Here is a 26,868-nt window from a genome sequence, read left to right as displayed (position 1 = left end):
TTCTTTGGGTTGAAAAGGGGTTTTCTGCCCATGAGCATTGAAAACAATTCACGTTATTCCAACAGTCCTTTTGACTGCCCTGTGAGGTAGGCCAGTGTTGCTTGGGAAAGGGCTACCCACCTCCCACCAGCCCTTGGCATGGTGGCTGGCTGGCAGCTGGTGGGAGTGGCAGTGCAAAACACCTGGAGGGCCGCAGGGTGGCAAAGGCTGCCTTAATGGAGTGAAACGTTGTGCCCCAGATTTGGATGTATCTCGTTTCGGCCTCCCCTGGGCTGATCCTGCTTTAGCTGCTTTTTAACAGCCCAGGAATCTTGGCAGCCAGCAGCTCTCTGATCAGGTTTTGTCTTGTTGGCATTTTAAAACCGAATTGCAAAAAGGTCAGGCGTTCACCACCCCTGTCACAGGGGGGGCCAGAGAGAAGCTTGAAGGGCCGTCAGACAGCAGAATGAATGAATGAATGACACATCTATTGTGCTATCTTTTTCTTTAAGTCACATTCTTAAAACTCTTCTAGATTTTAGTTGATTTTAGTTCGGGCGTTCATTGTGAAAAATGTGATCATGTGGCGTGGGGGAGTTGACTGGGTTGTGCTTGCTGATTACACTTCAAGGAGTCGGAGTGTACCATTTGGAGATGCAAGCATGCATGTGGACGTCTGTATGCATGTGATCCAGTATGTTTCCATCCTGCCCATTTCCTTAGAAAAGTGAGCCAGTGGTGGTGTAATGGTTAGAGTGTCCACCCAAGGACCTGGGAGATCAGGGTTCAATTCCCCAATGGGCCATCATGAATCTTGCTTGGATGACTTTGGGCCAGTCATTGCCTCTCAGCCTAACCTACTTCACAAGGTAGTGGTCGGGATTAAATGAAGAAGGGGGCGAAGAAAAAGGTGGGGCATAAATGCAATCAATCAATAAATACATGGTACCCTTGAGTGTGGGCCAGGGCCAGATCCACCCTGTTTAATTCGTCCCATGCGTTTGTTCCTTCCCCAACAGACAACTGATGGACAGGGATTTGTTATCAGCTGTTGGGATTAGTCCTTTTGCTGGGGTGAAAGAATACCGTATTTTTCGCTCTATAACACGCACCCGACCATAACACACACGTAGTTTTTAGAGGAGGAAAACAAGAAAAAAATATATTCTAAACGAAATAGTGGACATATGATATTTGTGGTTCATGCTGTGGCCACAGACGTGTGCTCTGACAGTGAGTTTGGAGTAGCCCAATGCAAAAATCCTGAGGATCCATGTGGATCCGTGCATTGTAACCACAGAGGAGGGAAGGAAGGGGAACCATGGATCCTCTGCTCATGACTGCAGCAGATCCCCCCCTGCCACCCGCAGGCATTCGCTCCATAACACGCACAGACATTTCCCCTTACTTTCTAGGAGGAAAAAAGTGAGTGTTATGGTGCAAAAAATACAGTATGTGGACTCTTTGGCAGAGAAAGAAACTCACTAATCATGCATTTCTAAGGGTGAGGAAGACCAGAACATTTCTAATGATGTCTAGTGAGATTCATTTCTTATGTGTTAAATTCAGATATGCAAAACTCTCTTGCCCCATCAAATTAAAAAATGTGGCTGTCATGATGCTTCTTGCTGCATTTCTCTTTCTATATTATTTGCTCTTTATTTGGAAACTACAACCTCAGTACTGCTCTGTGTCATGCTTAGTAGCTTTGATCTTGTTTGTAATTTTGATTTTATATTAAACATTTAAAAAAACAAACACCTTTGGGACAAAACTTTTTTTTCTTTTTCTTTTAAACCCTCTTTTCTTTCCTCCTCTACCCCCGCCAGCCCTTCTTCATAAAATACTGATAAAAGCAGCTCACCTGGCCAGTATGTTGTAAGAACTGCTGAGATCATGTTTGTGGAACACCTTGAACACTTGGTTGCCAGTTTCAGAGTGGCCACAAAGGGTCTGTTTTCTGAGGCCGATGCTGGAGTTCATTGGTAGGAGAGGGAGAAGGTCAGTTGACCTTGTTTCTAATTGGCCTTTCCACAAGGGGAGTGACTGCCTCTCTGTTGCATCTCTGCATGAGTCACTGCTCCAGGTGAGGGTAGACAAATCTGCCAGTTTTGGTTTCTCTCGGTTTCTCATTCTTCCAATTTTAACTGGAGTTTGCCACATTTGCGCACCAGAAATATGAAATCCCACAAGCATTTCGTGACACATCTCCTAAAATAAATTATTTATGTTCAGTTTTCCCTAATGCACATCTTTGTATATTTTCATAGCTATATGCAGCTTTATGCACCCTTCCTATAATTTTTACGCACATCCTTTTTTCCGTTGTAGAATGCAGTGTGTGGACTGCAAATCTTGAAGGATAGCTGTGTTTCTGATTATTGCATTGCTTCAGGAAGTGCAAATCAGGCAGGTTCAATATTGAATGTGAATGGGACCAAATACCTCCTCCATCCCAAGATCTAGGTTTGGACTCCAACAAGGAACCATGTCCAGACCAACCATTCTTCTATAAACAAAATTAGTAAGGGGCATGTGGAACTGGGCTCCTCTGAGAGTTTGTGATTCTTATTGCTGCACATTTTGAAAGCACACCCTCTCTTGGGGAGGTAGGTGGTCTCCCATTGTTGTGTGTTTCTTTGTTTTGCAGCGTGAGAGGAGTTTGGGAAGCCAGGACTGCAATTAGTATAGAAAGCATCAGGAAAAATAAATAAATCTGAATTTAGCTCTGAAGCAACAGAAAACTTTCAGGTCTCTAGAGGGCAGCAGAGAGCCATTCTGAACCCTTTCTTTCAGGAAAGCCAATGGAGCTGGACTGGAATCCAATATGATGGTTTGAACACACTGCGATATGAATGTTGTCTCTTTTCTCTCACTTTTGTCAGGGGGAGATGATAGAGAGAGAGTGTGGCAGACAGAGAGGTCTAGTGGAGCTGAGTGGTAGGTCACAGATGAGGAGCCTTGAAATGTAAGTGGAAATCAAATGAGATGTTAGAAAGCCGCAGTAGATATATTTACTGAGTCCTCTTATTTTCCAAGTGGTGGGGTAGGAAAGTCCCTCTCCACTGGGTAGTCTCCAAGTCCTCACTGGGCTTTTCTGGCCAGTAGTTATTAGCCATTAGAGCATCTACACCTGAATAGCAGGGGCTGTTTCCTCCATGCCTTGTTTGTGAGCACCCAGGAAGCACCTGCCTTGCCCAGCCTTCTCCAGCCGGTGCCCTCTAGAAGTTTGGGCCCAACTCCCATCAGCTCCCAGCCTGGAACTTGTAATCTGGACGGCACCAGGTTGGGGAAGGCTGTCCTAGCCTTTATAGAACTGTGGATCCAAAGGAAAGCATGAGGGAGTCATCTTGCCTGGTGGCTTTGTGTGATGTGAGGCAGCCCCTCCGAGTGCTCAGGCTTCCCTTACAGTGCGGCTGGGGCTGACTGGAGATGTAGTTGGACAACATCTGGAGGACATCAGGGATAGACCAAGCTGGGGGCCTGGATTCTGGGTGTCCGCAGCGAAGACATAACAGTGCGTTCCGTTCCAGAATCCCTGTGAGGATGGGACAGAAGACAGGGACAGCTGGGCAGTGGATGGTTTCCAGTTTCATCCTTTGACCTGGAGAACTCATAGCGCCTGGCCCTGAATGAAGGCCAGTCTGGTTACACCCAAGACAGATCTGTTTCTTCTTAACCAGAGAGATCCTTGCCTCTCTCTTTAGCCCCTGCTTCCTCCTGCTGGGCCCCTTGTGGCTAGCCTGGTTAATCTCCCAATGGAATGTGCCTTGGAAATGTGAGCGAACCAGTTGCACCCCTCCGTCTCCCTTGTGAGCGGTTTATTGCAAGGTGGGGAGGGCGGTTGTCCAGAGTTCAGTGGGGGGGGCAGGTCCCCAGGGATTCATATCCTGAGTCGCCTGCTGGGTCTCTTTGCGCGCGTGCACACACACACAGAGGGTGAGCACAGCTCCTGGGTTGGCCTGTTAAAAAAAACAAAATCATACGAGGTAAGGTGCAACCCCAAAAATATTTTTCCCGTGGGCAAAATTGGAGGATGAAACACATGTACAGTATTGAAAAGTCTTTGGCTGGAGAGGAGCTCTTGGCTCCTTGTGCTGCTCTCTGGTTTTTTAATAGCACAAGCTTAATAACACTGGTGCACGGGAGAGCGGCTTTTTGGAACGAGAAACTGCAGAAGTCTCCCAAAGGCTGGAAGAGCGGCAAGCAGGGAGGGCCGGCGGGCAGAGAGAGAGAGAGAGAGAGAGAGAGAGAGAGAGAGAGAGTGCACTAGCCGTGGGAGGGCTTCAGTCTCCTTGCAGATTGAGCCAGCCTGCAAAATACTTGTGTGGGTGTTATTCTGTGGAGGAAGTGGAAGGGATATTTTCTCTCCCCTTTCCCCAATCCCTCTCCTGTAAATGCTGGAATTCGAGGTCACCCAGTGCTACGTGTTTGCAGTAAGCTCTGGACTGATGAAGGTTTCCCCACAAAGGGTGGTTGAGTTACTAGCCACGATGGCTCTGCTCTGCTTCCACAGTCGGAGGCAGCTTCTGGGTGCCAGTTCCTGGAAGGGAGAGGGTTCTTGACTTGGGTCCTGCTTACAGGTTTGCTAGAGGAGGCATCTGGTTGGCTACTGTGAGAATAGGATGCTGGACTTGATGGGGGGCTCCCTTTGGCCTGATCCAGTACACTCTTTGTACATTCTTATAACTTGAGAAACTCTTTCCACAAACTATGCTGATCGCCAGTGGCGTAGATGGCTTTCAAAGGGGAGAGTAGTAGCGGCAAGAGATTTATTAGAGGCTGTTATTAGAATTGATGGCTAAATGGAGACTCCATGTCCAGGAGTGCTCTATCTCTGAATGTCAGCTGTTGTAGTAATTTGCCTTCATGTCATGCTTGCTTGCTGGTCATTGTGGAAAGCTGGAAACTGGATTGGGAAGACATTTGGCCTGATCCAGGAGAACACTCCTTATGTGCTTATTTCCTTTCTACCCTCTCTTTCCTCCTGCGAGCTCAAGGTGGCATGCCTTCTCCACCTCACCATTTTGTCCTCTCAACTGCCCTCCAAGGTATGTTTGACTGACAGCTGGTGATGATCCCAAGATGAGCTTCTTGGCTGAGTGGGGATTTGAACCCAGGTCTCTTAGCCTGACACCCTAATCATGACATCGCAGGCAAGAGGGAGCTGGGCTTCTGGGCTTTGGACCCAATGCAGCAAGGCAATTCTTAAAAATTGAGGACTGGCTTCTTTTCCTCAGAATAGAGGCCTCCTACCCTGCCTTGAAACCTGCCTTCCTTCTCTGATCCACTCGCCTACTGGCCTCTGTTATTAATAATTATTACTTGTGGATTGTGGGAAGCGGACCCGGGGGCTCTGGGTCAGGGTGGCTGCGTTTCAGGGGCACAGATCTGGCTTGTAAATATTTGGTTTCCGAAGTGCCACTGTTGCCAGCCTTGACCCCTCACAGCAGCAAGAGGCGCTCTGCTTAATTTGTAACTGGGCCCCCACTGCGCAAACAGCTCAGTGGATAATTAACCGAAGCCTCATCAGAAGCGCAGCTCCAGAGGGAAAGGTAAAAAAAACCCAGTTGCTGCATTTTTATTTTAAATCTTCATACACTTTGCAAGTTCCTTTTTTCAGGACCGGTAGGGAGCAGCAGAGCAAAGAGGACACTGCATCTGCCCCAGTCTCATTCCCCACCATCTACAGCTGGGCAGCTCTTGGGTGACAGGATTGCTGTGAAGTCTTGAGGAGTGGGCAGAGGAAGATGGAACTAGGCTCCAGTGGGCCAGTGGTCAGCAAGCCTGTGGTGCAGTGGCAGAGCTTGACCATGAGCAGCACCTAGTGTTGAGCATAAGAAGAGTCTGCAGGATCAGGTCAATGGCCCATCTAGTCTAGCATCCTGCCCTGACAGTGACCAACCCAGTACCCCAATGGGAGGCCCTCCAGGAGGTCCTGAGTGTAACAGCATCTCTGCCCCCTTGTGATTCCCAACAACTGGTATTCAAAAGCATTGCTGCTTCTTGACCATGGAGGCAGAGCATAGCTATTGGGGCTAGTAGCCATCAATAGCCCTCTCCTCCATGAATTGGTCCAATCCTCTTTTGAAGCCATCCAAGTTGGTGGCCGTCACTACCTCCTGCGGGAGTGACTTCCATAGTTTAACTCTGCACTGCACGAAGTGCAGAAGAAAACACAAGAACGCCTTCTGGATCAGGACCAAGGAGGCCCATCAAGTCCATCATCCTGTGCTCACAGTGGCCAACCATGGGAAACTTGCAAGCAGGACCCGAGCACAAGACCCCTCTCCCTGCTGTGGTTTCCACCAACAACTGTTCAGAAGCACAGCTGCCTCTGACCGTCATGGCTAGCTATCGTTGGTGCAGGTGTTGAGACAGGGAACTGTTAGCCCCATGGTGGTTCAGGAGAGGCAAGAGACACTGAAATCTTCATTTTGGAGCAGGGCCATTGCTCTGTGGGAGATAATCTGCTTTGCATGCAGAAAGTCCCAGGTCCAGTTCCCAGGGGGCATCTCCACGTAGGGCTGGAAGAGGGTCTCTTCCTGAAACCCTGGAGAGCCATTCCTGCCTGTCAGTGCAGACAACACCAGAAGGCAACATCCTCTGTTCCTTTTATACAAGGAGCTGCATCTACTTAGTGCTTCAACACATTTTCAGTCTTTCGCTCAGGTCCTTAATCCAAGCAGAGAGAAGCGTGACTCAGCTACCAGAGTCTGATCTGCATAGTGCTAATTTGCATATTTCCTTTTTTTCTCCTTACACATTCTTCTTTATTTGATCATAAGAGGGGCAAGGGCACCTCAGCCCCACTCTCAGCCAGTGTAAACCTTATTCGGACCTCCCCTCTCTGGCTTCTCAGCAGGCACTGACTGCCCACATCCTCCCAGGCTTCGCTCTGTGGCCATGAGGTTTAGAAACTTGAGTCCTGCTTAAAAATGCATGGTCTGTCGGCATCGGCCTTTGAGCACCCACAACTACTTCCAGGGCCTTGTCCCCCCAGCAGCTCCTGCAGAATTGACATATCCCTACAAGGCAGGGTGGAGTGGGAACCTTTAAGTACCTTCTCACATCCAGGGTTATCACTCCCACCTCCTCATTCCCTCCTGCATAGCTTCAGCCTTCCACCTTGACACTTTCCGATGCAGACTCCTCTGCCTTTTGAGCATCTATTCTCCAGCCTGCCTCCTTAAACTCCATCTTTGCTGTCCTCTTAATCTCCCTGTTTATCTCTTTCTTTCTGCAATGCATCCCTGATATCTCCGCTGAGCCTGCCTTCCCAGCGGCAGCCCCTCTTATCTGCCCAGGTGATAGAAAGTAAGAGGTACTAGAAGGTACAGCATTCTCGTGGCGGGAATCTCTGCGGCTGTGCAGAGAGCTCTTGACAAATTGAAGGCGAGTGTTTAGGCGCAGCTTGAGGCTTTTTCTTTTTGTCTTGGGAGGATCAACGCAGCCCTTAACTTGTTTTGGCTCTAATGCCAAGGATGCGAAGATTAAAGCTGCCAGCAGATCGATTATTTGTAATTGATTTAACCTTTCCTCTGTCTGGCATTGACTGATCTTTAGATTTAAATGAAGAACCGGACTGTGAAACTTCTGTAAAGTTAAGGGGCCTATAAAGCCAAAGATCGAACAGGTTCCTCTTAAGCGGTTGGTGTGTGTGACCTTTTAGCGCAAAGGCCGTTATAACCATAGGCAGCCTTCCACGGGCCACATGCTGGAAGTGGGTGGCACTGATGTTTTGGACTGCAGCTCCCATCTGCCCAGTCAGCAAGACTGCATGATGCTTGGGCTGATGGAGACACTGGGGCTGATGGGAGATGTAGTCCAAAACATCTGGAGGAGGAAGGTTGGGGTAGGCTGATATTTAAGAAGCAAACAAACTGCAGAGCAAATATAACATCATGCCTTCCTCCTCAGACTACAACTTCCATAATCCCTGGCCTTTGTCCAGTTTTGCTGCCGGGACTGCTGGGGTCAGTGGTGCCAGGGAGGGGATCCTAAGACTCATGTGCCTTGGCTGTCACTGGAGGGTGAAGAACTCGAGCTTGTGCTGTGTTTTCTGCTGAAATCTTTTAATGCTCAAATTGGTATGGTACACTAGCAAAAGAGGGTTCAAAGGGACAACAGGTGCCGTGCAGTGCTAAGCAAGCTAAAACATTGAAGCAGCGAACTACACTACATTATATGGGAAGGGGGTGGGCACAACTTTAGGGCAGCAAGCAGGATGTTCTTTTGGAACGGTCAAACGAGCAGGAGCTCTTTCTGGTGGTCTACACCTGAGCTGTCTGTTCACGCCTGTGCTGGTTTCTCCAAGTCCTCGATGATGGAGGGGGCATCAGCGCCAGCTCTGAATGAGACTGGGCGGTGGACTTCTCCTGAGAGGATGGGATGGGGGCAGGCCCGAGTAGTGCCAGAGGTGAGGCTGGCACTGGAGCCCGGGCTGAAGTGGGTACAGAGCACCTGGGTGACGTCAGAGGGGATGGGGCAGAGTGCTGGGGCAATATGCCACTGGGTCCCTCCTCAGGACCCGACTCCTTGACCATAACTTCTCTTGGGGTGACTCCTCTGTTGCCACGCTGCCTGTTCCATCCCACTGGGCCCTTCCCAACTCCACCCACCGCTCATCCTGACTTGGCCAGTATCTCCTCGGGACTCATGGTGGAAGACATCTTAATCTTAATTTGCCTGGTGTAAGCAAATCTGGGACATCAGAACATGGTTAGAGTAGGGACCAAAGCCAAGCAAGACAGCTCTAATCTCCACCCCCAAACCCCGGACAACCTTAATGCCTTGCGTGTGATTCATCTCCCATTTTTCTCCTGCCTCCAACACGGTGGATATATCCTATCTTCCTTTCCAGAGGAGTGTGGCTGCCTTGATGGAGACGTCTTAATACCTGTGACTAGCAATCGTTGCCTCCCTGCTTAATCAATGCTCCTTACGCACCGACCTCTCTGGATCTCTGTGTTTGCCTGCAAGAACTGTTGTTGTCAGCCAGTTCCAGGGACTCATTGCAAGCCCCTCTCTCTGTCTGCCTTCCCCCTCCCGTTCAGCCCCTGGAGAGTTTCTGATGAGCTCGTTGCGTGTTTCATTCTCCATCAATTCCCACCATCGTGGCAAGGCAGCGGCAATTGCTTATAATAAAACATGTCTGTGGCCTAGGAGTGAGTGATGATGTGTCTTGCGTGTGCTGCGGCACTCGGGCGTCGAGGGCTTCTGCAAACAGAGTTGGATCGTGGCGCTGATCTGGTTGTGTCGTTTTCACATGGCACAGATAAGAACATAAGATGAGCCGGCCGGGTCAGGCCAATGGCCCATTTAGTCCAGCATCCTGCTCTCAGAGTGGCCAACCAGAGGCCTGTGGGAAACCAGCAAGGAGGACTAACGCACAAGAGCTCTCTCCCCTCCTGTGACTTCCAGCAACTGGTGTTCAGAAGCATTGCTGCCTCCATAGCCATTGTGGCTAGTAGCTATTGGTAGCCTTAACTGCCACAAATGTATTCATTCCTCTTTTAAAGCCATCCAAATTGGTGGCCATCATGGCCTCCTGTGGAAGTGAGTTCCATAGTTTAACTATCTGGTGCATACAAAAGTACTTCCTTTCATCTGCCTGAATCTTCCAACAGATAAGCAGCCTTTTTTGATTTGTCAGCAGCTCAGGGTGTGTTGTGGTTTGTGCACTTAGTTCTTCTTGGGGGGGGGGTGTATTTTAAGCCAGGACGTTCAGCTGGCAGTGCCAGCATTCAGCACAGTTTTACTCAGGAGAAAGAAAAGGCGTTAATCTAAAATCCAGTTTCTTTCTGCCAGCAGCCTAGAGGAATCTTAGGTGATTGATTGTACAAGTTTGGAGTGGTTAATTGACTAGATCTGCAAATATTTGTCTATGAAGAAGACAATATTTTTTAAAGATGAAAAGAGTGCTTTCTTCTGTTTTACATGGAGCCTGGATATGATGTGTCAGACATCATTATAGAAGCATTCCCTCTTCCTGTGTAGGTGAAGAAGAAAGGGATGCCTCTTCCCAAATGACAGTTGCTATCTACGATTTTTAGACATAACAATAATTAAATTATCAACATTTTTTTAGGGGGGGAAGCTTGTTGTGCTCCTCTTCTTTCTTCTTCTTCTTCTTCTTCTTCTTCTTCTTCTTCTTCTTCTTCTTCTTCAGTCCAAAGGTTCTCAGGCTGTAATCCAGTCTTTAGAGCTGGGCTGAGGTGCAGCCACTATTGTGTTCACAGTCCAGCTGCTCCTCCCATCTGGGGCAGAAGGCTGGGTGAGCAGGATAGGGGTGGAGGATAGGCAAATCAATCAAGTGGTGGCAGTATGCCCAGCTCAGGATCCGGCGGATCCTGGGCTGACTCAGTCCATCTGTTCTACCATAATGGCTCATTTGGACTGGGGCTGATGGGAGTCCAAAATGGCCATGCTGGCTGGAGCTGATGGGAACTGTGGTCTAAAACATTTTAAGGGGACCTAGTTGGCAAAAGACGATGTAGAATCTTAAAAGAAAGGATGAAGCCGCAGCAGAGGAGAAGAGGGGGCAATGCTGTGGAGAAAGCCAGCTGGTTGATGATGGACTGGAGATTTGTGACAGACAGGCAGCAGTTCTTCCTTGAGACAGGATCAGGAGAGGGCCCAAGACAGTCCTTGGAGGTTCTGCCTGAAGCCGGAGGCTGGAGGAGGGTGTTAGGGAGAGGTGGCAAAAGATAAGCTTGTATAAGAGAGGAAGAGGTAGGCATGAAGGTCCAAAGCAGTGACTGGTCCAAAGTCACCCAGTGCGCTTCATGGCTGAGTGGAGGTTTGAACCCTGGTCCTCCCAAGTCCAGTCCAGCGCTTGAAACCACTGCTGTACACTGGCTCTGTACACTGAAGGCTGAGAGTGGTGTGCGTGTGTGTGCGTGCAAGACGCAGAACATCAGCCTTCACCGACATGGTGCCCCCCAGATGCTGCAGGACCCCAATTCCCATCAGCCCAGCCAATGTGCTTGAAGTCCTGCAACATCTTACAGGGCGGTGGGAATAACTGCAAAACAGCAAAATGGAGAGGCAGAGGGAACGGAGCCTTAACCACATCTCGCATTGCTCAAGTGCCTTATCCTCCATTGCTGCTAATTGTTGCCAACTCTATTACAAAGCCTGGCTGCTCAGGGGGGTGATCAGTTTGCTCCTGGCCCCTAAGCAGCTCAGTCAAAGAGGATGTGTGCTGCTCTCTTTGATGGGGTGTCGTCATCATTGGGGGCCTGTTGGACGTTTTCTGGCCCTGCCACGAGCCCACCCCTGCCTGCTGCTGCTGCTGCAGCCCAGAGGAGTAGTTGCTGAATCTTCATGGTTTAATTAGATTTCTCCGGCAACGGCATTACAGAGAAAACGGCGGTTCTTTCCTACCCGGAGGGCCAACAATCTGGCAACTAATGAAGAGGCAGAGGGCCAAGCAGGGAATTGGCTGGGAGTGCTTGCAGGAGAGGAGGGAGTCTTCCTTACACAGGGATGCCTTTCTTTGAAGGCCTCCAGGTCCCAGCACATTTCTCCAGGGGGCTTCATAACCAACCCTCTTGGAATAGGCACCTCTCTTGTTGCATGGATCTGATGAAACTCCTTTTCTTCCTGACTCAGCCTTCCAATTTGAGCATGTAATGGAGCTTATATGAATTTAGGTGTATCCTCATAGTCCTAAGGACTAGAATCTTGATTTTAAAACAGGTGACGGGCACCAGGCTGGAAAAGCCTGGCTTAAGTTGTCTGCTGCCTTCTCTCTTTTTGGCCATTGCCGCAAACCAGTGGGCCTTCTCTCCTTCCAATGCCAGTGCCCAGTTTTCCTCCCTGAGTGCTGTCCTCGGTTGCGAGGCCTGAGGTTCACCTGTCTCTGCCTTGCCTTGCATTAATCCAGACAGACAAAAGCGCTTAGGGAGGTGCTGGCCCGGATGGGCAGGTCTTCTTTGGGGCTCGTTTTTATTCTGCAGCTGTTCAATCCCAGACCACGCAGAGGATGGATTTATATATGAATTATGGAGCGAGCAAATTATTTAAAAATAAAGAATGAAGGGAAGCTTTTTATTGCCTTGGCTGCTGCCCGCTATGCCATTATTGGCAGCATCATAAAAAGAGTGGGGTGCGGGGAGAGCAACCCGTCTTCGCATGGATTGCAAATTGCGGTGGTAATTGTAGCATCTGTGTGCGCTCGGAGAGTCAAAGCGTGGCCAGGTGGGGTGGCTTTGAGCACAGCAGTATGGGCATTATACGTAGCTGGCCGGCTGGCTTAGTTAATAGTTTTGGCTCTGAAGAGCTGGGCGTTCCGGCCTCCCCACCCCAACCTCCTACTAGCTCTGTAGCCAGACCAGATGGAGAGGAAAGCACCTTGTTCCTCCAGGAGTGGGCCGCATCCCACCTGATTGTAGAATTATACAGTTGGAAGGGACCACGAGGGCCATCTAGTCCAACCCCCTGCAGTGCAGGAATCTTTTTTGCCCAGTGTGGGGCTCAAACCCACAACCCTGAGATTCAGAAGCTTATGTTCTACCGACTGACCTGTCCCTGAACCAAGGGCCCTCCACAGTCATGTTGGCTAGGGCTGCCGACAGAGGCGAAGCAACCTGCTCCGGTACCCAGAATGGTGCTTGTCCCAGGGGACATGGCATGCATCCTGGGGGGTGCCGCCAATCGAGGGTCAGCATTTTGTCACCCCCCCCCTTTGGAATGGTACCTGGAGAGGACCTCCCCCCCTCGGACCGCCCCCCCTCGGACCGCCCCTGGCTGCGGAGAGTTTGCCGTCTGAAACAGCTGGAAGGCACCAGGTTGGGGAAATCCTCAGCTGCCCTGCCCTTTCTCTCTCATGGCTGCAGTGGTGGCAGAATTGCCACTGTGAACATAATTCCCATCCCACATTTGTAAAAACTTGATTCTTCAGTGTGGCAGCGCTTGCAGTTTAGAACTCCTTGCCCATTGGCATTGGGCAGGCCCCTTCGCTGTACAGTGGTACCTCGGGTTACATGCGCATCAGGTTACAGACGCTTCAGGTTACAGACTCCGCTAACCCAGAAATAGTACCTCGGGTTAAGAACTTTGCTTCAGGATGAGAACAGAAATCATGCTCTGGCATCATGGCAGCAGCAGGAGGCCCCATTAGCTAAAGTGGTGCTTCAGGTTAAGAACGGTTTCAGGTTAAGAACGGACCTCTGGAACGAATTAAGTACTTAACCTGAGATACCACTATACACTTTTTGGCGCCTGCCAAAAATATTCTTTTTTAGAACTAAAAGGTAAGGGTATAAAAGGTAAAGAACCCCTGGACACTTGTTGTTTAGTCGTGTCCGACTCTTCATGACCCCATGGACCAGAGCACGCCAGGCACTTCTGTCTTCCACTGAAACTTAAGTCCAGTCAAAGGCGACTATGGGGTGCGGTGCTCATCTCACTTCAGGCCAAGGAAGCTGGTGTTTGTCCACAGACAGCTTTCTGGGTCATGTGGCCAGCAGGACTAAACTGCTTCTGTTTAGAACTAGAAGCTTAGAAATTTGATGCAAGTTTTTAATCTGGTTTTAGTGTATTGTTATTTTAACTGTTCAGGCATTTAAAATTACTGTTAATTTTTTGGGTGATAATCTTATTGTTTTATCTTTGTTGTAAACCATCTGCAACGGGTTGGCCTTGTGAGTTGCCAGCCTGCTTGCTGCACCTGCCCTGCCCATCCGCCGTGGCAGGCGTCTTGCCAGTTAGCAGATGTAATCAGAAGCGTACAAAAACGATGTCTGGTTTATTTCTTCGCTAATGAAACTAATTCTATACTGCCTTTCACTCTCCAGAGAATATCAAAGTGGTATTTTGTTTTAAATTATATGCTCCCAACACACATACCCGAACCCCCCCACCCAACGTGGAGGCAATAATGCTTCTGAATAGCTGTGGCTAGAAGCCATAGGGGTGAAGAGAATGCTCTTGCGCTTGGATCCTGCTTGCTGGTTTCCCTTTGGGGCATCTGGCTGGACACTGAGAACAGGATGTTGAACAAGATGGGCCTTTGGCCTGATCCAGCAAGGCACTTCTTATGTTGACAAAAGCAGTCTTACGTTCTGTTTTAAATCTCCTCCTTGAACCCCTGCATACCAGAGGAATGGCACTTGGGCACCTAAGCTTTTATGCACTGCCTAACCTTGAAATGCATGTGCCTAATAAGTAAATTAATTGAGGTGCGTGGTGACATGTATCCAGGGCTGTGGGTGCACTGTGATTCCCCCAGTCCTGGTAGTTTCTGGGTGTTGGTATATGAGATTAGAGTACTAAGTAGTTCTCAGCTGCAGATTTTAATTTGCTCTCTCGGCCCCGTTTCCTGCATGTCTCTAGTTAGTCATGAACGTGAGCTGGATTCTTCTGTCCTCGATTAGATGATCAAAGGGAGGCAGAAGGGAAGGGCTGGCATCCCTCTGATTGGATCTCCCCAAAGGGAGCAGAGCATGCAAGGAGTGCGTGCCCTCCCCAGCCTGGCTTAATTACTTCCCCATCTAATCATAAGTGGCGCAGTAATTAAAGCGCCACCGCCAAGAGGGAATGGCCTAGGGACAGTCTAGACGGCAATTTGCAGCAGTTTAAATGTGGATGCTGCTGTCCCAGGCAAGGCACATTTTCACCCCGACACCCCCCCTCCCATGAAACCGCTTGATATCTGTGTACCTGTTGGGCGTGGCTAATCCCTTCCTCTTCCTCTCTCTTATTCTAAAGAATTCTCTCATTTTGCTCACCTTGCTCTCGAACATCAGATGGAGCCGAGGTGATAACAGGGGGGCTTCTGCGAGCCAGGAAAAGTGTATGGTTGGGTTTATAATGGCCCAAGGCTACGTGCAAAGCGTTTGATGTTGGCCGCAAAAGCCAACATCAACTTTTATTAAAAAATGATAGTCATAAATAACAAAGGAAGTTTCTAGCTCTCATGATTGTGAAAGTTGGCTTGAAGGTTCATGTGGGCAATCGATGCCGGAGAGGAGTGGCTGAATAAGTTTCTCCCCACAGTTCCTCTCACTGCCTAGCCAGGGAGGTGGGGGGACGATGGGGAGACAAACAATAATAAATAATTCCAACTGCCTTGATCTTCCTGTGTGGCAAGGTGGAATAAAAAGGCATACAATAAAATATCATGTATTACATAAAAACATATCGGAACCAATTATGCCAAACATGATTTATTTATTTGCGGATTTATATGTGAAGTGCTCTTCGAAGCTTACATAATAAAAAAGAATTAACACTTTTCAAACACTATTTAAATCAATAATGACATGGAAAACAATATACAAAAGACAGCAAATAAAAACTGGGTGAAATATGAGAAATTGCAATAGCAAAAGTACTATTTATATTGTCTGTCTATGTGTTCAAATTTTTTAAAAAAATATTACTAGAGTTGATTTATTAATTGCTTTCTAAACCATTATCTGAAAGCAATTTACATATAAAATACTGTAATTAAAAACAGTTTAAAAGTGGACACTTGTGGCAGAGACCCATTTATCCAGCTGGGAAAGCCCATTGGAACAGAAACATCTTCAGTTTTTTCTGGAAAATGCAGACAGTGAGGACCTGATATATCTGGACAGGAACACTGTTCCACAGGGCAGGAGCAGCCTTACTAAAAGCCCTGATCTGAGATACTGTAGTAACCTGGTCCTGAGCTATATTGAACCTTTTATGTTAGTATCAACACCTTGAACTTGACCTGGTAGCAAATTGGTAGCCAGTGCACATCCCACAAGCGATGTTCTATGTTGGGGGTAGTTTGCCCCCACAAGCAGCCTAGTTGCCTTCTGATATATAATCCTATAGGTAGTACCAATATTATTTTCCACACATTGCAGTCAAGCCAAGAAAGAGAGGTTAGTAAGTTCTTGGCAGAGGCTGGACTGGGGTGTTTCTGATTTCAGAGCTCACTTTCTTAGGCAGTGATCATTTTAATCTTTGGATTTAATAGTCTTACAGCATTTACAGCTTTTTAGATGAGGCTGGGGAACATTTTGGTAGTCTGGGGGCCACATTCCCCTGAAAAAAACCTTCCAGGGGCCACATGGCAGTAGTAGGTGGGGCCAGGAGCAAAAATGTACAGATCCATGGATTACCTTTGTGCAGCAGGGCACTTTGCAGCCATGCAAAGGCCAGTACATCTCGCCACTGAGGCAAGCAAGAGACTTCGTCATAGTTTTAGGACATGTCCCAGTTGGGTACCAGCACTTGAGGAGGATGCAGAGTGCAGAGGGTGGGAGGGATGTTGTCTGGAGGGTGTCCATGGGCTGGATAGACAGGACGAGAGGGCTGCATTTGGTACTTGGGCCTGAGGTTCCCCACCTCTTCTTTCAAAACATGTTTGTGTTTGGGGGCCCCTTCTGCTCCCTCCAATTCTGCCCTGATGACACCACTGCTCTCAGCTACTTGGCTGCACCAACTGTCAATTACACGGTTCTGCTACATGTGCACAATTTTTGTGCAGGTTTCAGAATGCAGATGCTGCTGGCAGGGCATGTCGATGGACTGAATTGGGTAAAAGAAATTCCCAGCACAGAGTTCGCGACCCTGAGTCGAGAGCTTCAGCTGCAGAAGGTTTGATCGACTGCCAGGGCAGGGTGGCGCAGCAAAGGCCCCGCATCGAGGGGGATGGTTGAGCGTGCTGAATTGTACTTGGACAAAATGCCTCCTAATTTGTATGGTTCACTTCTCCAACACCACACACACACACACACACACACACACACACACACACACAGCCCTGAGCTTTCACAGCTTCTGTATAAGCAAACCCTCTCAGTGGTGTCGTGTCCCGAGCCCCAAGGAGGCATCATGGAGGGGCTGCTCAGACCAGAACAAGGGGTGAAGTGAGTTAGAGGAGTTGCCCTTAATGACCCATTGGTGACTCCTCCTCTGCACCACACCACCGTCCCCAGGAAGTCTCCCCGGGATTCAAGACACCTTGGGACTCTCCTCAGACTGCACTTCCTATCCAGACCACACACCCCACTGACTATGCTCCACCCTTTCCTTGAGTGTTTTTGCTTGGCTGGAATGTGTCCTTGATGAACTATGGTAATGCCTCTTGCTCTCCTGGATGGAGAAACCTCTGTTTTTTCCTTGACTGTAGCATAATGGGCAATACCAAGAGCCATATCCATTGCCCTGTCTTCTTTTGCTTCTGGCCCCCACCAGTGGCATGTGGCCCCTGGGTGGTTGCTTTGGGAGGTGATGTGGGCCCTCAACCTGCAGAGCAGACACATTCTATCGGCCTGAAGCCTTTATCTAGACCCACCCATCTGTTCCTATGCTTCCTAGCATTTTGCTAAGGGACAATGTTGTTTTCCATTCTTTACATGATTACAGTCTTGTAAGGCCTGGGTTTGCTGCCCGCAACCCTCCATTGCATCCCCAACTGCCCAGCCTCAATACTGCCAAAGTGTTGGGGCTGAAAGACAGGAGTGGGGATTATTTAAGAACGTGAAGAAGAGCTTGCTGGATCAGACCCATGGCCCATCTAGTCCGGCATCCTGTTCTTACAGGGGCCAAACCAGATGCCTGTGGGGAACCCGCAAGCAGGACTTGCTCACAAGAGCATCGCTCCCCCCTGTGGCTTCCAGCAACTGGGATTGAGAAGCATTACTGCTTCTGTCTGTGGAGACAGAGCATGGCTCCAGTGTGGCTGGTAGCCATTGATTGCTTTACCCACCATGAATTCTTCCGATCTTCTTATAAAGCAATCCACTTTAGAAGTCTGTGTGCTTACAACAGGCTATCCACTTAAACCTCCAGCCCCTAATGCTTGCATGGCTCAGTGGGTCATGATGGTGGGGCCAGAGCCAGGGGGTACAGCCCTGATCCAGCCTGGCCCATCTCATTGCCGTCATCTGGGCCGTAACTCATGAAGAGGCCTTCTGTGTCTGCCCTTTCCTCTCCTGCTGAGCTGCATATACTGGTTGAACCAGCAAGTGTATTCCAGGACGGACTGGATTCTGCCAGCACTAGTGGGGGCTTAAACCAGCCTAATGAGGCAACCAAGCTCCCCCCCCCCCGTTAGTCAATCTAATCAGTTATTGCAGTTGCTCTTTCTGGGAAGTTTGGTGCACAGGAAGGAACTTGTACTCTCGATAGATCTCGCTGTGCAGTGGGAGGGAATTTAATGTGTTTGCACACACACGCACAACCCTTTCCCAGCCTGCACATTACGTCTCCAATATGTCCTCTGCGCAGCCATACGCTAATGTGGCTCCTTGGGATTTGATCCATAATTCACTCATTAGAGCACGCTGCCACGGCCGTTTGAAGGAATGACACCTTTTAGCACAGAAAGCCGTGATTTTTTATTTCTGGCTTGGCAGTTTTAATAAATTGCTTGCCATGGAGATTTGAATATTTATTCTCTATCCCCTCCCTCCCACCGCTTATCGCCCTCCCCAGCCTTGACAAGCGTTTTGTTGTTTTGTTATGTTTTTCTCATCTCGCTGTTTAATTTTGCAGGGGTGGAAAGTGGTGGGGGTGGGAGAGAAGAGGGAGAAAGCATTTTCTGGTTTATTTTTTTCTTTCTCCTCTCGGATGCTGACAGCTACGCTGGAGCGATGGGAGATGGAGGGGAGCCAACGGGGTTATTAGAGCTATTTATTTGTATTTCTGTGGCACCTGGAGGGAAGCTGAAACTCCCATTGCTCACGGAGATGTTGCCAGCATGTGAGCGAGGCTCTGCCGCTTCCGTGGTCTGGGTGGGTGCCACAGAGAGTGCTTCCTCCGCGCAACTGTCTCTGCCCCTTCCTGGCTGGCTGCTATCAGGTGTATGGTTCTCTCCCATTGTCAAAGGGCCGAAGAAGGCCTTGGAAACGGCCTTGTATCACCAGTTCAGACTGCTAGACAAATTTACAGAGGAGGAACCCATCAATGGCTACTAGCCAGGATGGCTTGACTCCTCCTCCAGGGTCAGAGGCAGTAATGCTTCTGAATACCAGTTGCTGGAAGCCACAGGAGGTGAGAGGCCTCTTGTGCTTGAGTCTTGCTTGCAGATTTCCCATTCAGGCATCTGGTTGGCCACTGTGAGAACAGGATGCAGGTTTAGGAGGGCCACTGGCCTGATCCTGCTGGCTCTTCTTACGTTCTTTCCTGGGCCAGCACTGTTCATTCTTCTGCTTTCCGAGTGTTTTTGTAGCAGGAGCGGTCTACCCCTGAGCTATGATCTCTCTTGAAATGTGCAGAAAGAAGGACAGAAGAAGAGTCTTGCTGGATTAGGCCATCTAGTCCAGCATGCAGTTCTCCCTGCAGCCATCCAGGTTCCTATGGGAAATTCACTAACAGGATATGAAGGTAATAGGCTTTTATTCTTTGCATGTAAACCTCCAGAGGAGATGGAGGGCGAAAGAATTCACTCAAAGCCTCCATTGTACATAACAGTCCTGGGTCAACTGACAAGTTTTCATTAGTTCCTAATTAAAATCATATCAAAATCTGTCTTCCCAAGTCCCAAACCTCAGAATCAACCTTCTCAAGACTAAATTATTATTCTTTAATATGACCATCAATGCAAACATTTCCATTTGTGCTTTGGTTGTTTGCTTACGAAACCATTTAAAGACAGCTAAGGTAAAGGTAAAGGTACCCCTGCCCGTACGGGCCAGTCTTGCCAGACTCTAGGGTTGTGCGCTCATCTCACTCTATAGGCCGGGAGCCAGCGCTGTCTGGAGACACTTCCAGGTCACGTGGCCAGCGTGACAAAGCTGCATCTGGCGAGCCAGCTCAGCACACGGAACGCCGTTTACCTTCCCGCTGGTAAGCGGTCCCTATTTATCTACTTGCACCCGAAGGTGCTTTCGAACTGCTAGGTTGGCAGGACAGCTACCTGCAGTAAAATCAAACAATGAGAATACTGCAAAACTCAGTCCCCAAATGTACCTTGAGCTGGCTTCATTCCATACTCCCTACCCCCTGCCCCCCGTTCTGCCCACTCTAAGAAGAAGAAATACTTACAAAGTGGTCTGGGACATGTCTCTCTATCCCTTTAACTTTTAAAATGTTTTAAGCTGCTTAGAGCAGCTCTGTGGCCAGGCTGCCACACAGTTTCAATATGTATAAAGGAATGAGGAGGCAGCCCCCTGGGTCCCTTTATAAGTTCCTTGTGGACCTGGGCCCTTACCTACTCTGTTGAGTATGTGTCTTAATCCTCAGGTCGGCATTCATATCTGTGTATGGATCTGAGGAGAGTGGAATAAGAAAGCCTGCCCCAAATGTGGCTCAAACTAGAAGCCTCCCTGACCCAGCCCACAGCAGCACTTTGTAGTAGCCAGGTACCAAGTTAAAACAGTCCAAATTCCTGGTGAAATGAGAACGTCTTGAACATTGGCCTTTGGGAAGGGCATGGATGTTTGCCAACCAACTGGTGAAACGAATATGGAAGGAGCAGGATTACCAGGTCAGGAGCAACCCAGACCCTGAGATTTCAGGGTGCAAACCTGAGACCTGGGAGCTCAAATAACACTGCAATAATAGGCTCAGCAATGCAGATCTGGGCCAACATCCTGGCTGCTGCGGTTTGCCCTAGCTGGCTTCTGAACATCATTTGCTGTTGTTGACAGCATTAATCTGCTTTTTGGGGCTCAGCAGACCCCTTTGAAGCCCTAGCCGGAAATAAAGTTAATGACTGATTTCAAAATGGCTCCAGTTTAATGTAAAAAAAGATGGATGTTATTGGTAGGCTGTTCCAAAAACATAGCACGACAGAAAGGCTGTTGGAGTACTTTGAGTCTCTCAATGTTAACTTAAATCCCTTGTTTTGTGCTGTCAGGAAGAGTAAACAGAAGAGAAGCAGAGGTGAAATACAGGATTCATAACAGGAGAGAACAAAAATCAAGAACAAAAAATGCTTTGGTGAAATACTGTGTTCATAGTAAATATTAGAAGGGGTCTAGTGAACAAATAGCCTACCCCCCCCAAAAAGACAACACAAATAAGAAATCAGTGTTCCATGTTTGCATTATGAGAGTGTCATCTTATGAGAACTTACAAGAAGAGTCTGTCTGCTAGAGCAGGCCAATGGCCCATCTAATTCAGCATCTTTTTCTCACAGTGGCCAACCAGATGGTTCAGTGAGAAGCCTACAAGCAGGACCTGAGTGGCAACAGCACTGGCCCCTCCTGCAGTTTCCAGCAACTGGTTTTCAGAGACATACTGTCTCCCAACAGCAGAGGTAGAACAATAGCCATTGTAGCTAGCAGCTATTGATAGCCTTCTCCTCCGTGAATTTGTCCAGTCCTGTTCTAAAGTCTTCCAATTCTGGTGACAACATAAAGCTGATTTAGAGCAGAATTAGACCCCTAGGGTAAAATACCCCTTCACTTCGTTTCTTTTGGTGTGCACATGTGTCCCTTGGCAGTACAAAAAAATGAAATTCATGATAGAAGCAGAATGTGAAGTTAATTTTCCTTTTTCTATTTCGAGAAGTTGCTAGGGTTGAAACAGACCCTATTTTGCTCGGAGGTTTGGTAGTTCCACTTTCCCCTTGGTTTCAGTAGGTGGTAGATTGGGGGATTTGGTAGCTTGCAGATGCAGGACCACGTGAGCATTCCTTGGGCCCTGTTCTCGAACCGTTTTTCTACAGCATCTCCAATGGTGCTTCGCCCACCCCTGTTCATGTCTGTTGAGACTGTATGACTTAGTAGAGCTCGATGGGGATTGGGTCAGGAGGAGACTTTGGGTCACTTCGCTCAGGATCTGAGGTTGAATCTACTCCATTGGCAGAGCTGGTACCAAGGGCTTGATAGTCTTCTTCTTGGTCACAGCTAAAATTGAGATACCCAGAAGGTGGGAGGTGTACCAAGAATTTTCCATGCAAAATTGATACTCTTGCATCACCGGGTTGGCGGAAAAATGCAACACATAATGGCAGGGTGTTGGAGGGTTTAGTGGACCATGGAAGGTGTGAAGCTGGCAGGTGTCCCTTGACCTTCTTTACTAACACTTTACTAACACTGAGGTGTCTGGCGTTACACCCCTGGACTGCACATGATTTGTTCTGGCAGGGTGGTAGGTATAGGGAATGAAATGCTACCATCGATTCCCAATAATGTTTCATATCCAGTCCAGTATGTGTTATCAGCCTGAGTTGGATGCTGTCAAGACCAGCCTGATGCCCTCCAGATGTTTTTGGACTACAGCTCCCATCCGCCTCAGCTAGCACAATCTGTGTCTCGGTTGTTGTTTTTGCTTGGCAGTTGTTCTGTTTGCATTTGAGAATGTCAGTAAAGGGCCATAGCTCAGTGGCAGAGCAATCTGCTTTGCATGCTGGGTTCAATCCCTGGATAGGGCTGGGAAAGAGAGGCTCCTGCCTGAATCCCTGGAGAACCTGCTGCCAATCATTGTAGACAACACTGATGTGTATGGACCAATGGTCTGATTCAGTATAAGGTGACATCTTATATTCCTATTTAAATAAGTCCTTTATTCGGAACCACAAGGGCTAGGATTTCCCTTTTTCTTTTAGGGAAGGGCTGTAGCTTAGTGGTAGAGCGTCCCAGGTTCAATCCCCAGTGGCGTCTCCTGGTAGGGCTGGGAGAGTTCCCTCCCTGAAATCCTGGAAAGCTGCTGCAAGTCAGTGTGGACAACACTGAGCTAGATGGACCAGCTTCCTATATTCCTACTAAATAAAGTTATAAAAAACTGGAATGGTCTCCCTCAGAATGTTGTGATCCCTCCTTCCTTGGAGGTTTTTAAGCAGAGGTTGGGTGGCTATCCGTCATGGATGTTTTAGATTAGATTCCTGCATTGCAGGGGGTTGATCCTTGGAGGTCCTTCCAACTCTACAATTCTATGATTTTAGTATTCTTTTTTTACAGTCAGTCTGATGCTTTGGTAGGTTAGATGGTGGTGGTGGAGCAGACCAGGGGGTGGGCAAAAGGTGTAATGTGCCATAACCTCCATAGGATTTCAGAGAAATATTGTTGACCTATTGAGCAAAGCCGAGGGAACAATGAGCAATTTTGGTTTCTCCTTGGAACATGTAACTCCTCTGAATTGCACTCTAGTGGGACAAGCAGGCTGGCCCCCAAAACTACTTTTGTCCAGCTGGCATACTGAAGAGTTGTGCCCGACCTGGAAATGCTAGAAGTTTTGTAGCCTAGGATTGGAAGATTGGGGAGCAGGCTGATGCCACTTTGAGAGCAGCATAGCCTGCTTGTGTGCTTCCTTTTTTGTCGATAAGCAGATTAAAGTTACCCTGCACTTTGCAGTGCTTTCTCCTCTGAACAAAAAATGAATCTTCTGAAGGTTATCTTGAACTTTGCAAACTTAAGTGCTTGGTGGAAAGAGAGATAAATGATCTGAGCTGATAACCCTTTTCAAAGGGGTTAAGACCCTCTTGACCACCACCGATTGCGTTCCTCCCTAGGTAGCTGATCCCAGCTCGCCTCCTGCAGTATCAGCCTTTGTTTATCTATTGGCCAACTGCTGCCAAAGTTCGGGACTCTTGTCAGGTCCTTCCGTGTCTGGGATTCTGCCTGCAGTCTGGAGAGAGAGACACACACAGAGGGCTGAAGTATCTTTCGGATTTTCCGTTGAGAGACCCACGTGGGCTGCTTCTTGTTTTTCAAGGCATCGTAGGGTACGTAGGATTTGCAGTTTCTTGCTTTGAAGGAAGGGGTCTTGAGAACGTAAGTAGGCCAAACCACAGTGGGTCTCTTGGGTCCAAGGCGGCACATTGGGAAAACGGAGAGGCAGGGCACATAGGCAACAGGCCTCCTGCGCTGTTTGTCCTCAGCAGTTTGTATTCTGAGGTACATTGCCTTTGAACATGGAGGTTCTACGTGACCGATAGCTGCTGCTGGACCTCTGAGGACCCCAGCTTGGTGGTAGAGCACTTGCCTTGTGTTCAGTAGACCCCAGGTTTAACCTCCCTGTCTTTGGGACTGCCTGAAACCCTAGAGAGCGACTGCCAGTCAGTGTAGGCAAACCTGAGCTAGATGGACTGGTTGTCTGACTCGGTGGAAAGGAGCACCCTATTCCTCTGGGGTTAAATTCACACTGGTGTGCTCACTTCCATCTTCTTCAAAGCTACTGCAAGCCAACATCATAGGATGACTGCAAGTTTTAGGAAGCTGCCTTATACTGAGTGAGGCCATTGGCCTGTCTTACTCAGTATTGTCTACACTGACTAGCAATGGCTCTCCAGGGTTTCGGATAGGAGTCTCTCCCAGCCTTAGCTGGAGATGCCATTGGGGATTGAACCTGGAATCTTCTGCATGCCACTGAGCTATGGTCCTTGATAACAGAAAAAGCAAATTCTGAACCCCTTTTCTCTGTCCTCACCCTCACCTGCCTTGTTGCCTAACAGTTCCTTAACGACATCTAGGTTAGTGAATATTCCAGCATCTAGTGGCAATGAATTCCATAAGCTGATTATGCATTACGTGAATAAATACTTAAGCTTTTATCTGTCCTGAATACCCTGCCAATCATGGTTCCCTTTGGCTGGGTTACCCTGAATCTTCGAGAGAATAAACGAATCATTACTCTTTCTTTGGTCTCTGCGTCACTCATAATCTTTTATGAAGCTCTGCCTTGGTTTGATAAGATGCAAAGATGCGCTGTGAAGGGTTCCCTGTGTTCAGCCAACTTATGCTGAATGGGAGTTGGACCAAAAAAAAACCCCTGAAGAGATGCAATTTGGCCACCAGCTTAGTGGAAGTGCCCCCCCCCCCACTGCAAGAGGTCATACCTTTTTCATGAAAGTTGGCTGTGATTTAGTTACTTTTAGAAGAAATAATTTTGCCAGAGGCCCTTGAGGTGCTTTGCAATTATAATCAGATGAGAGAAGCAGTTACCCAGGGCCACCCAAATCTCAGTCCAAGCCTCTCATGTTCTTAAGAACTGCCATGCTGGACGGGTCCAGAATTCTAACTAGTCAGATGCCTCTGGGAAACCCCATAAACAGCATATGGGGGTAACAGCCCCCCACCAGTTCTGCATCCCTAACACTGAGTATTCTGAGATTTACTGCAGAATTTGCATTTACCTGTCACCCTTTCCTGTGTTTCTGAAGTCCACAGCTGCAACTGTGATTCCTGTATTTCAAGGGGTTGGGCTAGATGACTCTTTAGGTCTCTTCTAATTCTACAAATTCTATGATTCTGTGAGTGTGGGCGCTTATATGGCCAAAACAAAACACACACACACACACACAAGTAAGTATTGGGAAGCTTGGGAGAACCCCAGGATTTTCAGAAGTACAAGAGGTATGTGGGTGGGGTAGGGGGAAAATCCCTAAACAGGGAGGGAAGCCAACAGCAATCTGGTGATAACTGAGCATGCTCAGTGACTCACAGAATGCTGATTGGCTGTTGGGTAAGTGTGTGTGGAATGGAATGCTTGGACGAGAGTGCGATTGGCTGGCAGGAATCCTGCACAGGGGCACCCCACGCAGCAACCTTTTGTTGCAGCTCCCGCTGATTATTCCTAATTTAGACAGTTTTAGAGCAATTTCCCATGCATTCGCTCAGGCTTTTGTATGAGTCCAGGATTTCCAACAAGGGCAAGTAGATATTTTTGAGAAGCTCACGAGCCACAGCAAGGAGTTCAATTTGGAGTTCAACAACATCTGGAGGGCATCACAATATGCAATCCCCAAGCACTATAAGATGCCCTCCAGATGTTGTTGAACTCCAAATTCCATTATCTCTGACCATTGGCCATTCTGGCTGGGGGCTGATGGGAGATTGAGGCCTCATCTGCACTACACATTTAAAGCAGTATCATACAACTTTAAACAGCCATGGCATTGTAGGTTTGTAGTTTGCTGAGAGTTGCTGAAAGATCCCTATTCACCTCTCAGAGCTACAGTTCCCAGAGCTCCCTGTGAAGAGGGATAGATAGTTAAACTGTAGCTCTGTAGCGGGAATTGGGGCCTCCTAACAACTCTCAGCACACTTAACAAACTACAGTACCCAGAATTCTTTGGGAGAAGCTGTGACTGTTGAAAGTGGCACGATACTGCTTTAAATATATAGTGCAGATGGGGGCTGTGTCAAGGAAGGCTGGGTACACTGCCATGAGAAAAATGAGCCATTGCTATCAGTGGTGTTATCCTCCCAAGTCCCTCTTCTGATCCATAAAAGGACCAGTGCTTCAGTTTTTTCAGCTTAGAACGTGTCAAAGTGGGACAGGAGAAAGCTTGGAGCAATATTGTCTTCTTGAAGAGAGATTTGCGGGGGTGGGGGTTGCTGCTGCTGCAGCTGCTGAGTGACTTTACACATAACCTGGATAATTGTTTTGTTTGAAGTTTTAAGTCGTGCTCTCTTTCTGTTTCTGACTCAATCAGAAAGGTGTTAGAAGCATCTGGGAGGATCTGTGTGGGTAGGAGGGCATGCGTCTCTAAAAAATACCCTCTGCATCAAAGGAGGAAGGGATCCCACTTATCTTGTATAAGGGATGTGCTGTTTTTGTCGCTGCTGTTTTTGCATCCTGCCTGGAACATAAGAAGGTAAGAAGAGCCTGCTGGATCAGGCCAATGGCCCATCTAATCCAGCATCCTGTTCTCGCAGGGGACAACCAGATGCCGCAATAGGAAACTCACAAGCAGGACCTGAGCGCAAGAGCAAATCTCCCCTTCTGTGGTTTCCATCAGATGGTATTCAGATGCATTGCTGCCTTCGACTGTGGGAGGCTTTAAATAAGATTGGACAAATGCACGGAGCAGAAGGCTATCCAGGGCTGCAAGCCACAGTGGCTACATTCTGCCTCTATTGTTGGGAATCAGTGTGCCTCTGAATACCAGTTGCTGTGAATCACAGGTGGGGAGAATACTCTTGGACTCCAGTCCTGCTTGCAGGCTTCCCAGTTGAGGCATCTGCTTGGCCAGTTTAGGAACAGGATGTTGGGCTAGGATGGGCCTTTGGC

The 26,868-nt window shown here is 48.3% G+C and overlaps 1 protein-coding gene across 5 annotated transcripts in view; it reads left to right on the top strand.

The window, feature by feature from the left end:
• The window catches only part of PC (pyruvate carboxylase), a 260,020-nt gene that overhangs the window by 23,946 nt on the left and 209,206 nt on the right, over positions 1-26,868 (top strand). Inside the window, exon 3 of one of the 5 annotated variants that reach the window (XM_053369886.1) lies at positions 23,366-23,627. The exons of the other annotated variants lie outside the window; for them this stretch is intronic. The gene's annotated coding sequence lies outside the window, so the exon portion shown is untranslated. The remainder of the gene's footprint in view (positions 1-23,365; positions 23,628-26,868) is intronic. 5 annotated transcript variants of the gene reach the window in all.

The sequence above is a fragment of the Podarcis raffonei genome, chromosome 16 (assembly GCF_027172205.1).
Source record: "Podarcis raffonei isolate rPodRaf1 chromosome 16, rPodRaf1.pri, whole genome shotgun sequence".
NCBI lineage: Eukaryota > Metazoa > Chordata > Lepidosauria > Squamata > Lacertidae > Podarcis > Podarcis raffonei.
This window is presented reverse-complemented; position numbering and strand designations above follow the sequence as displayed.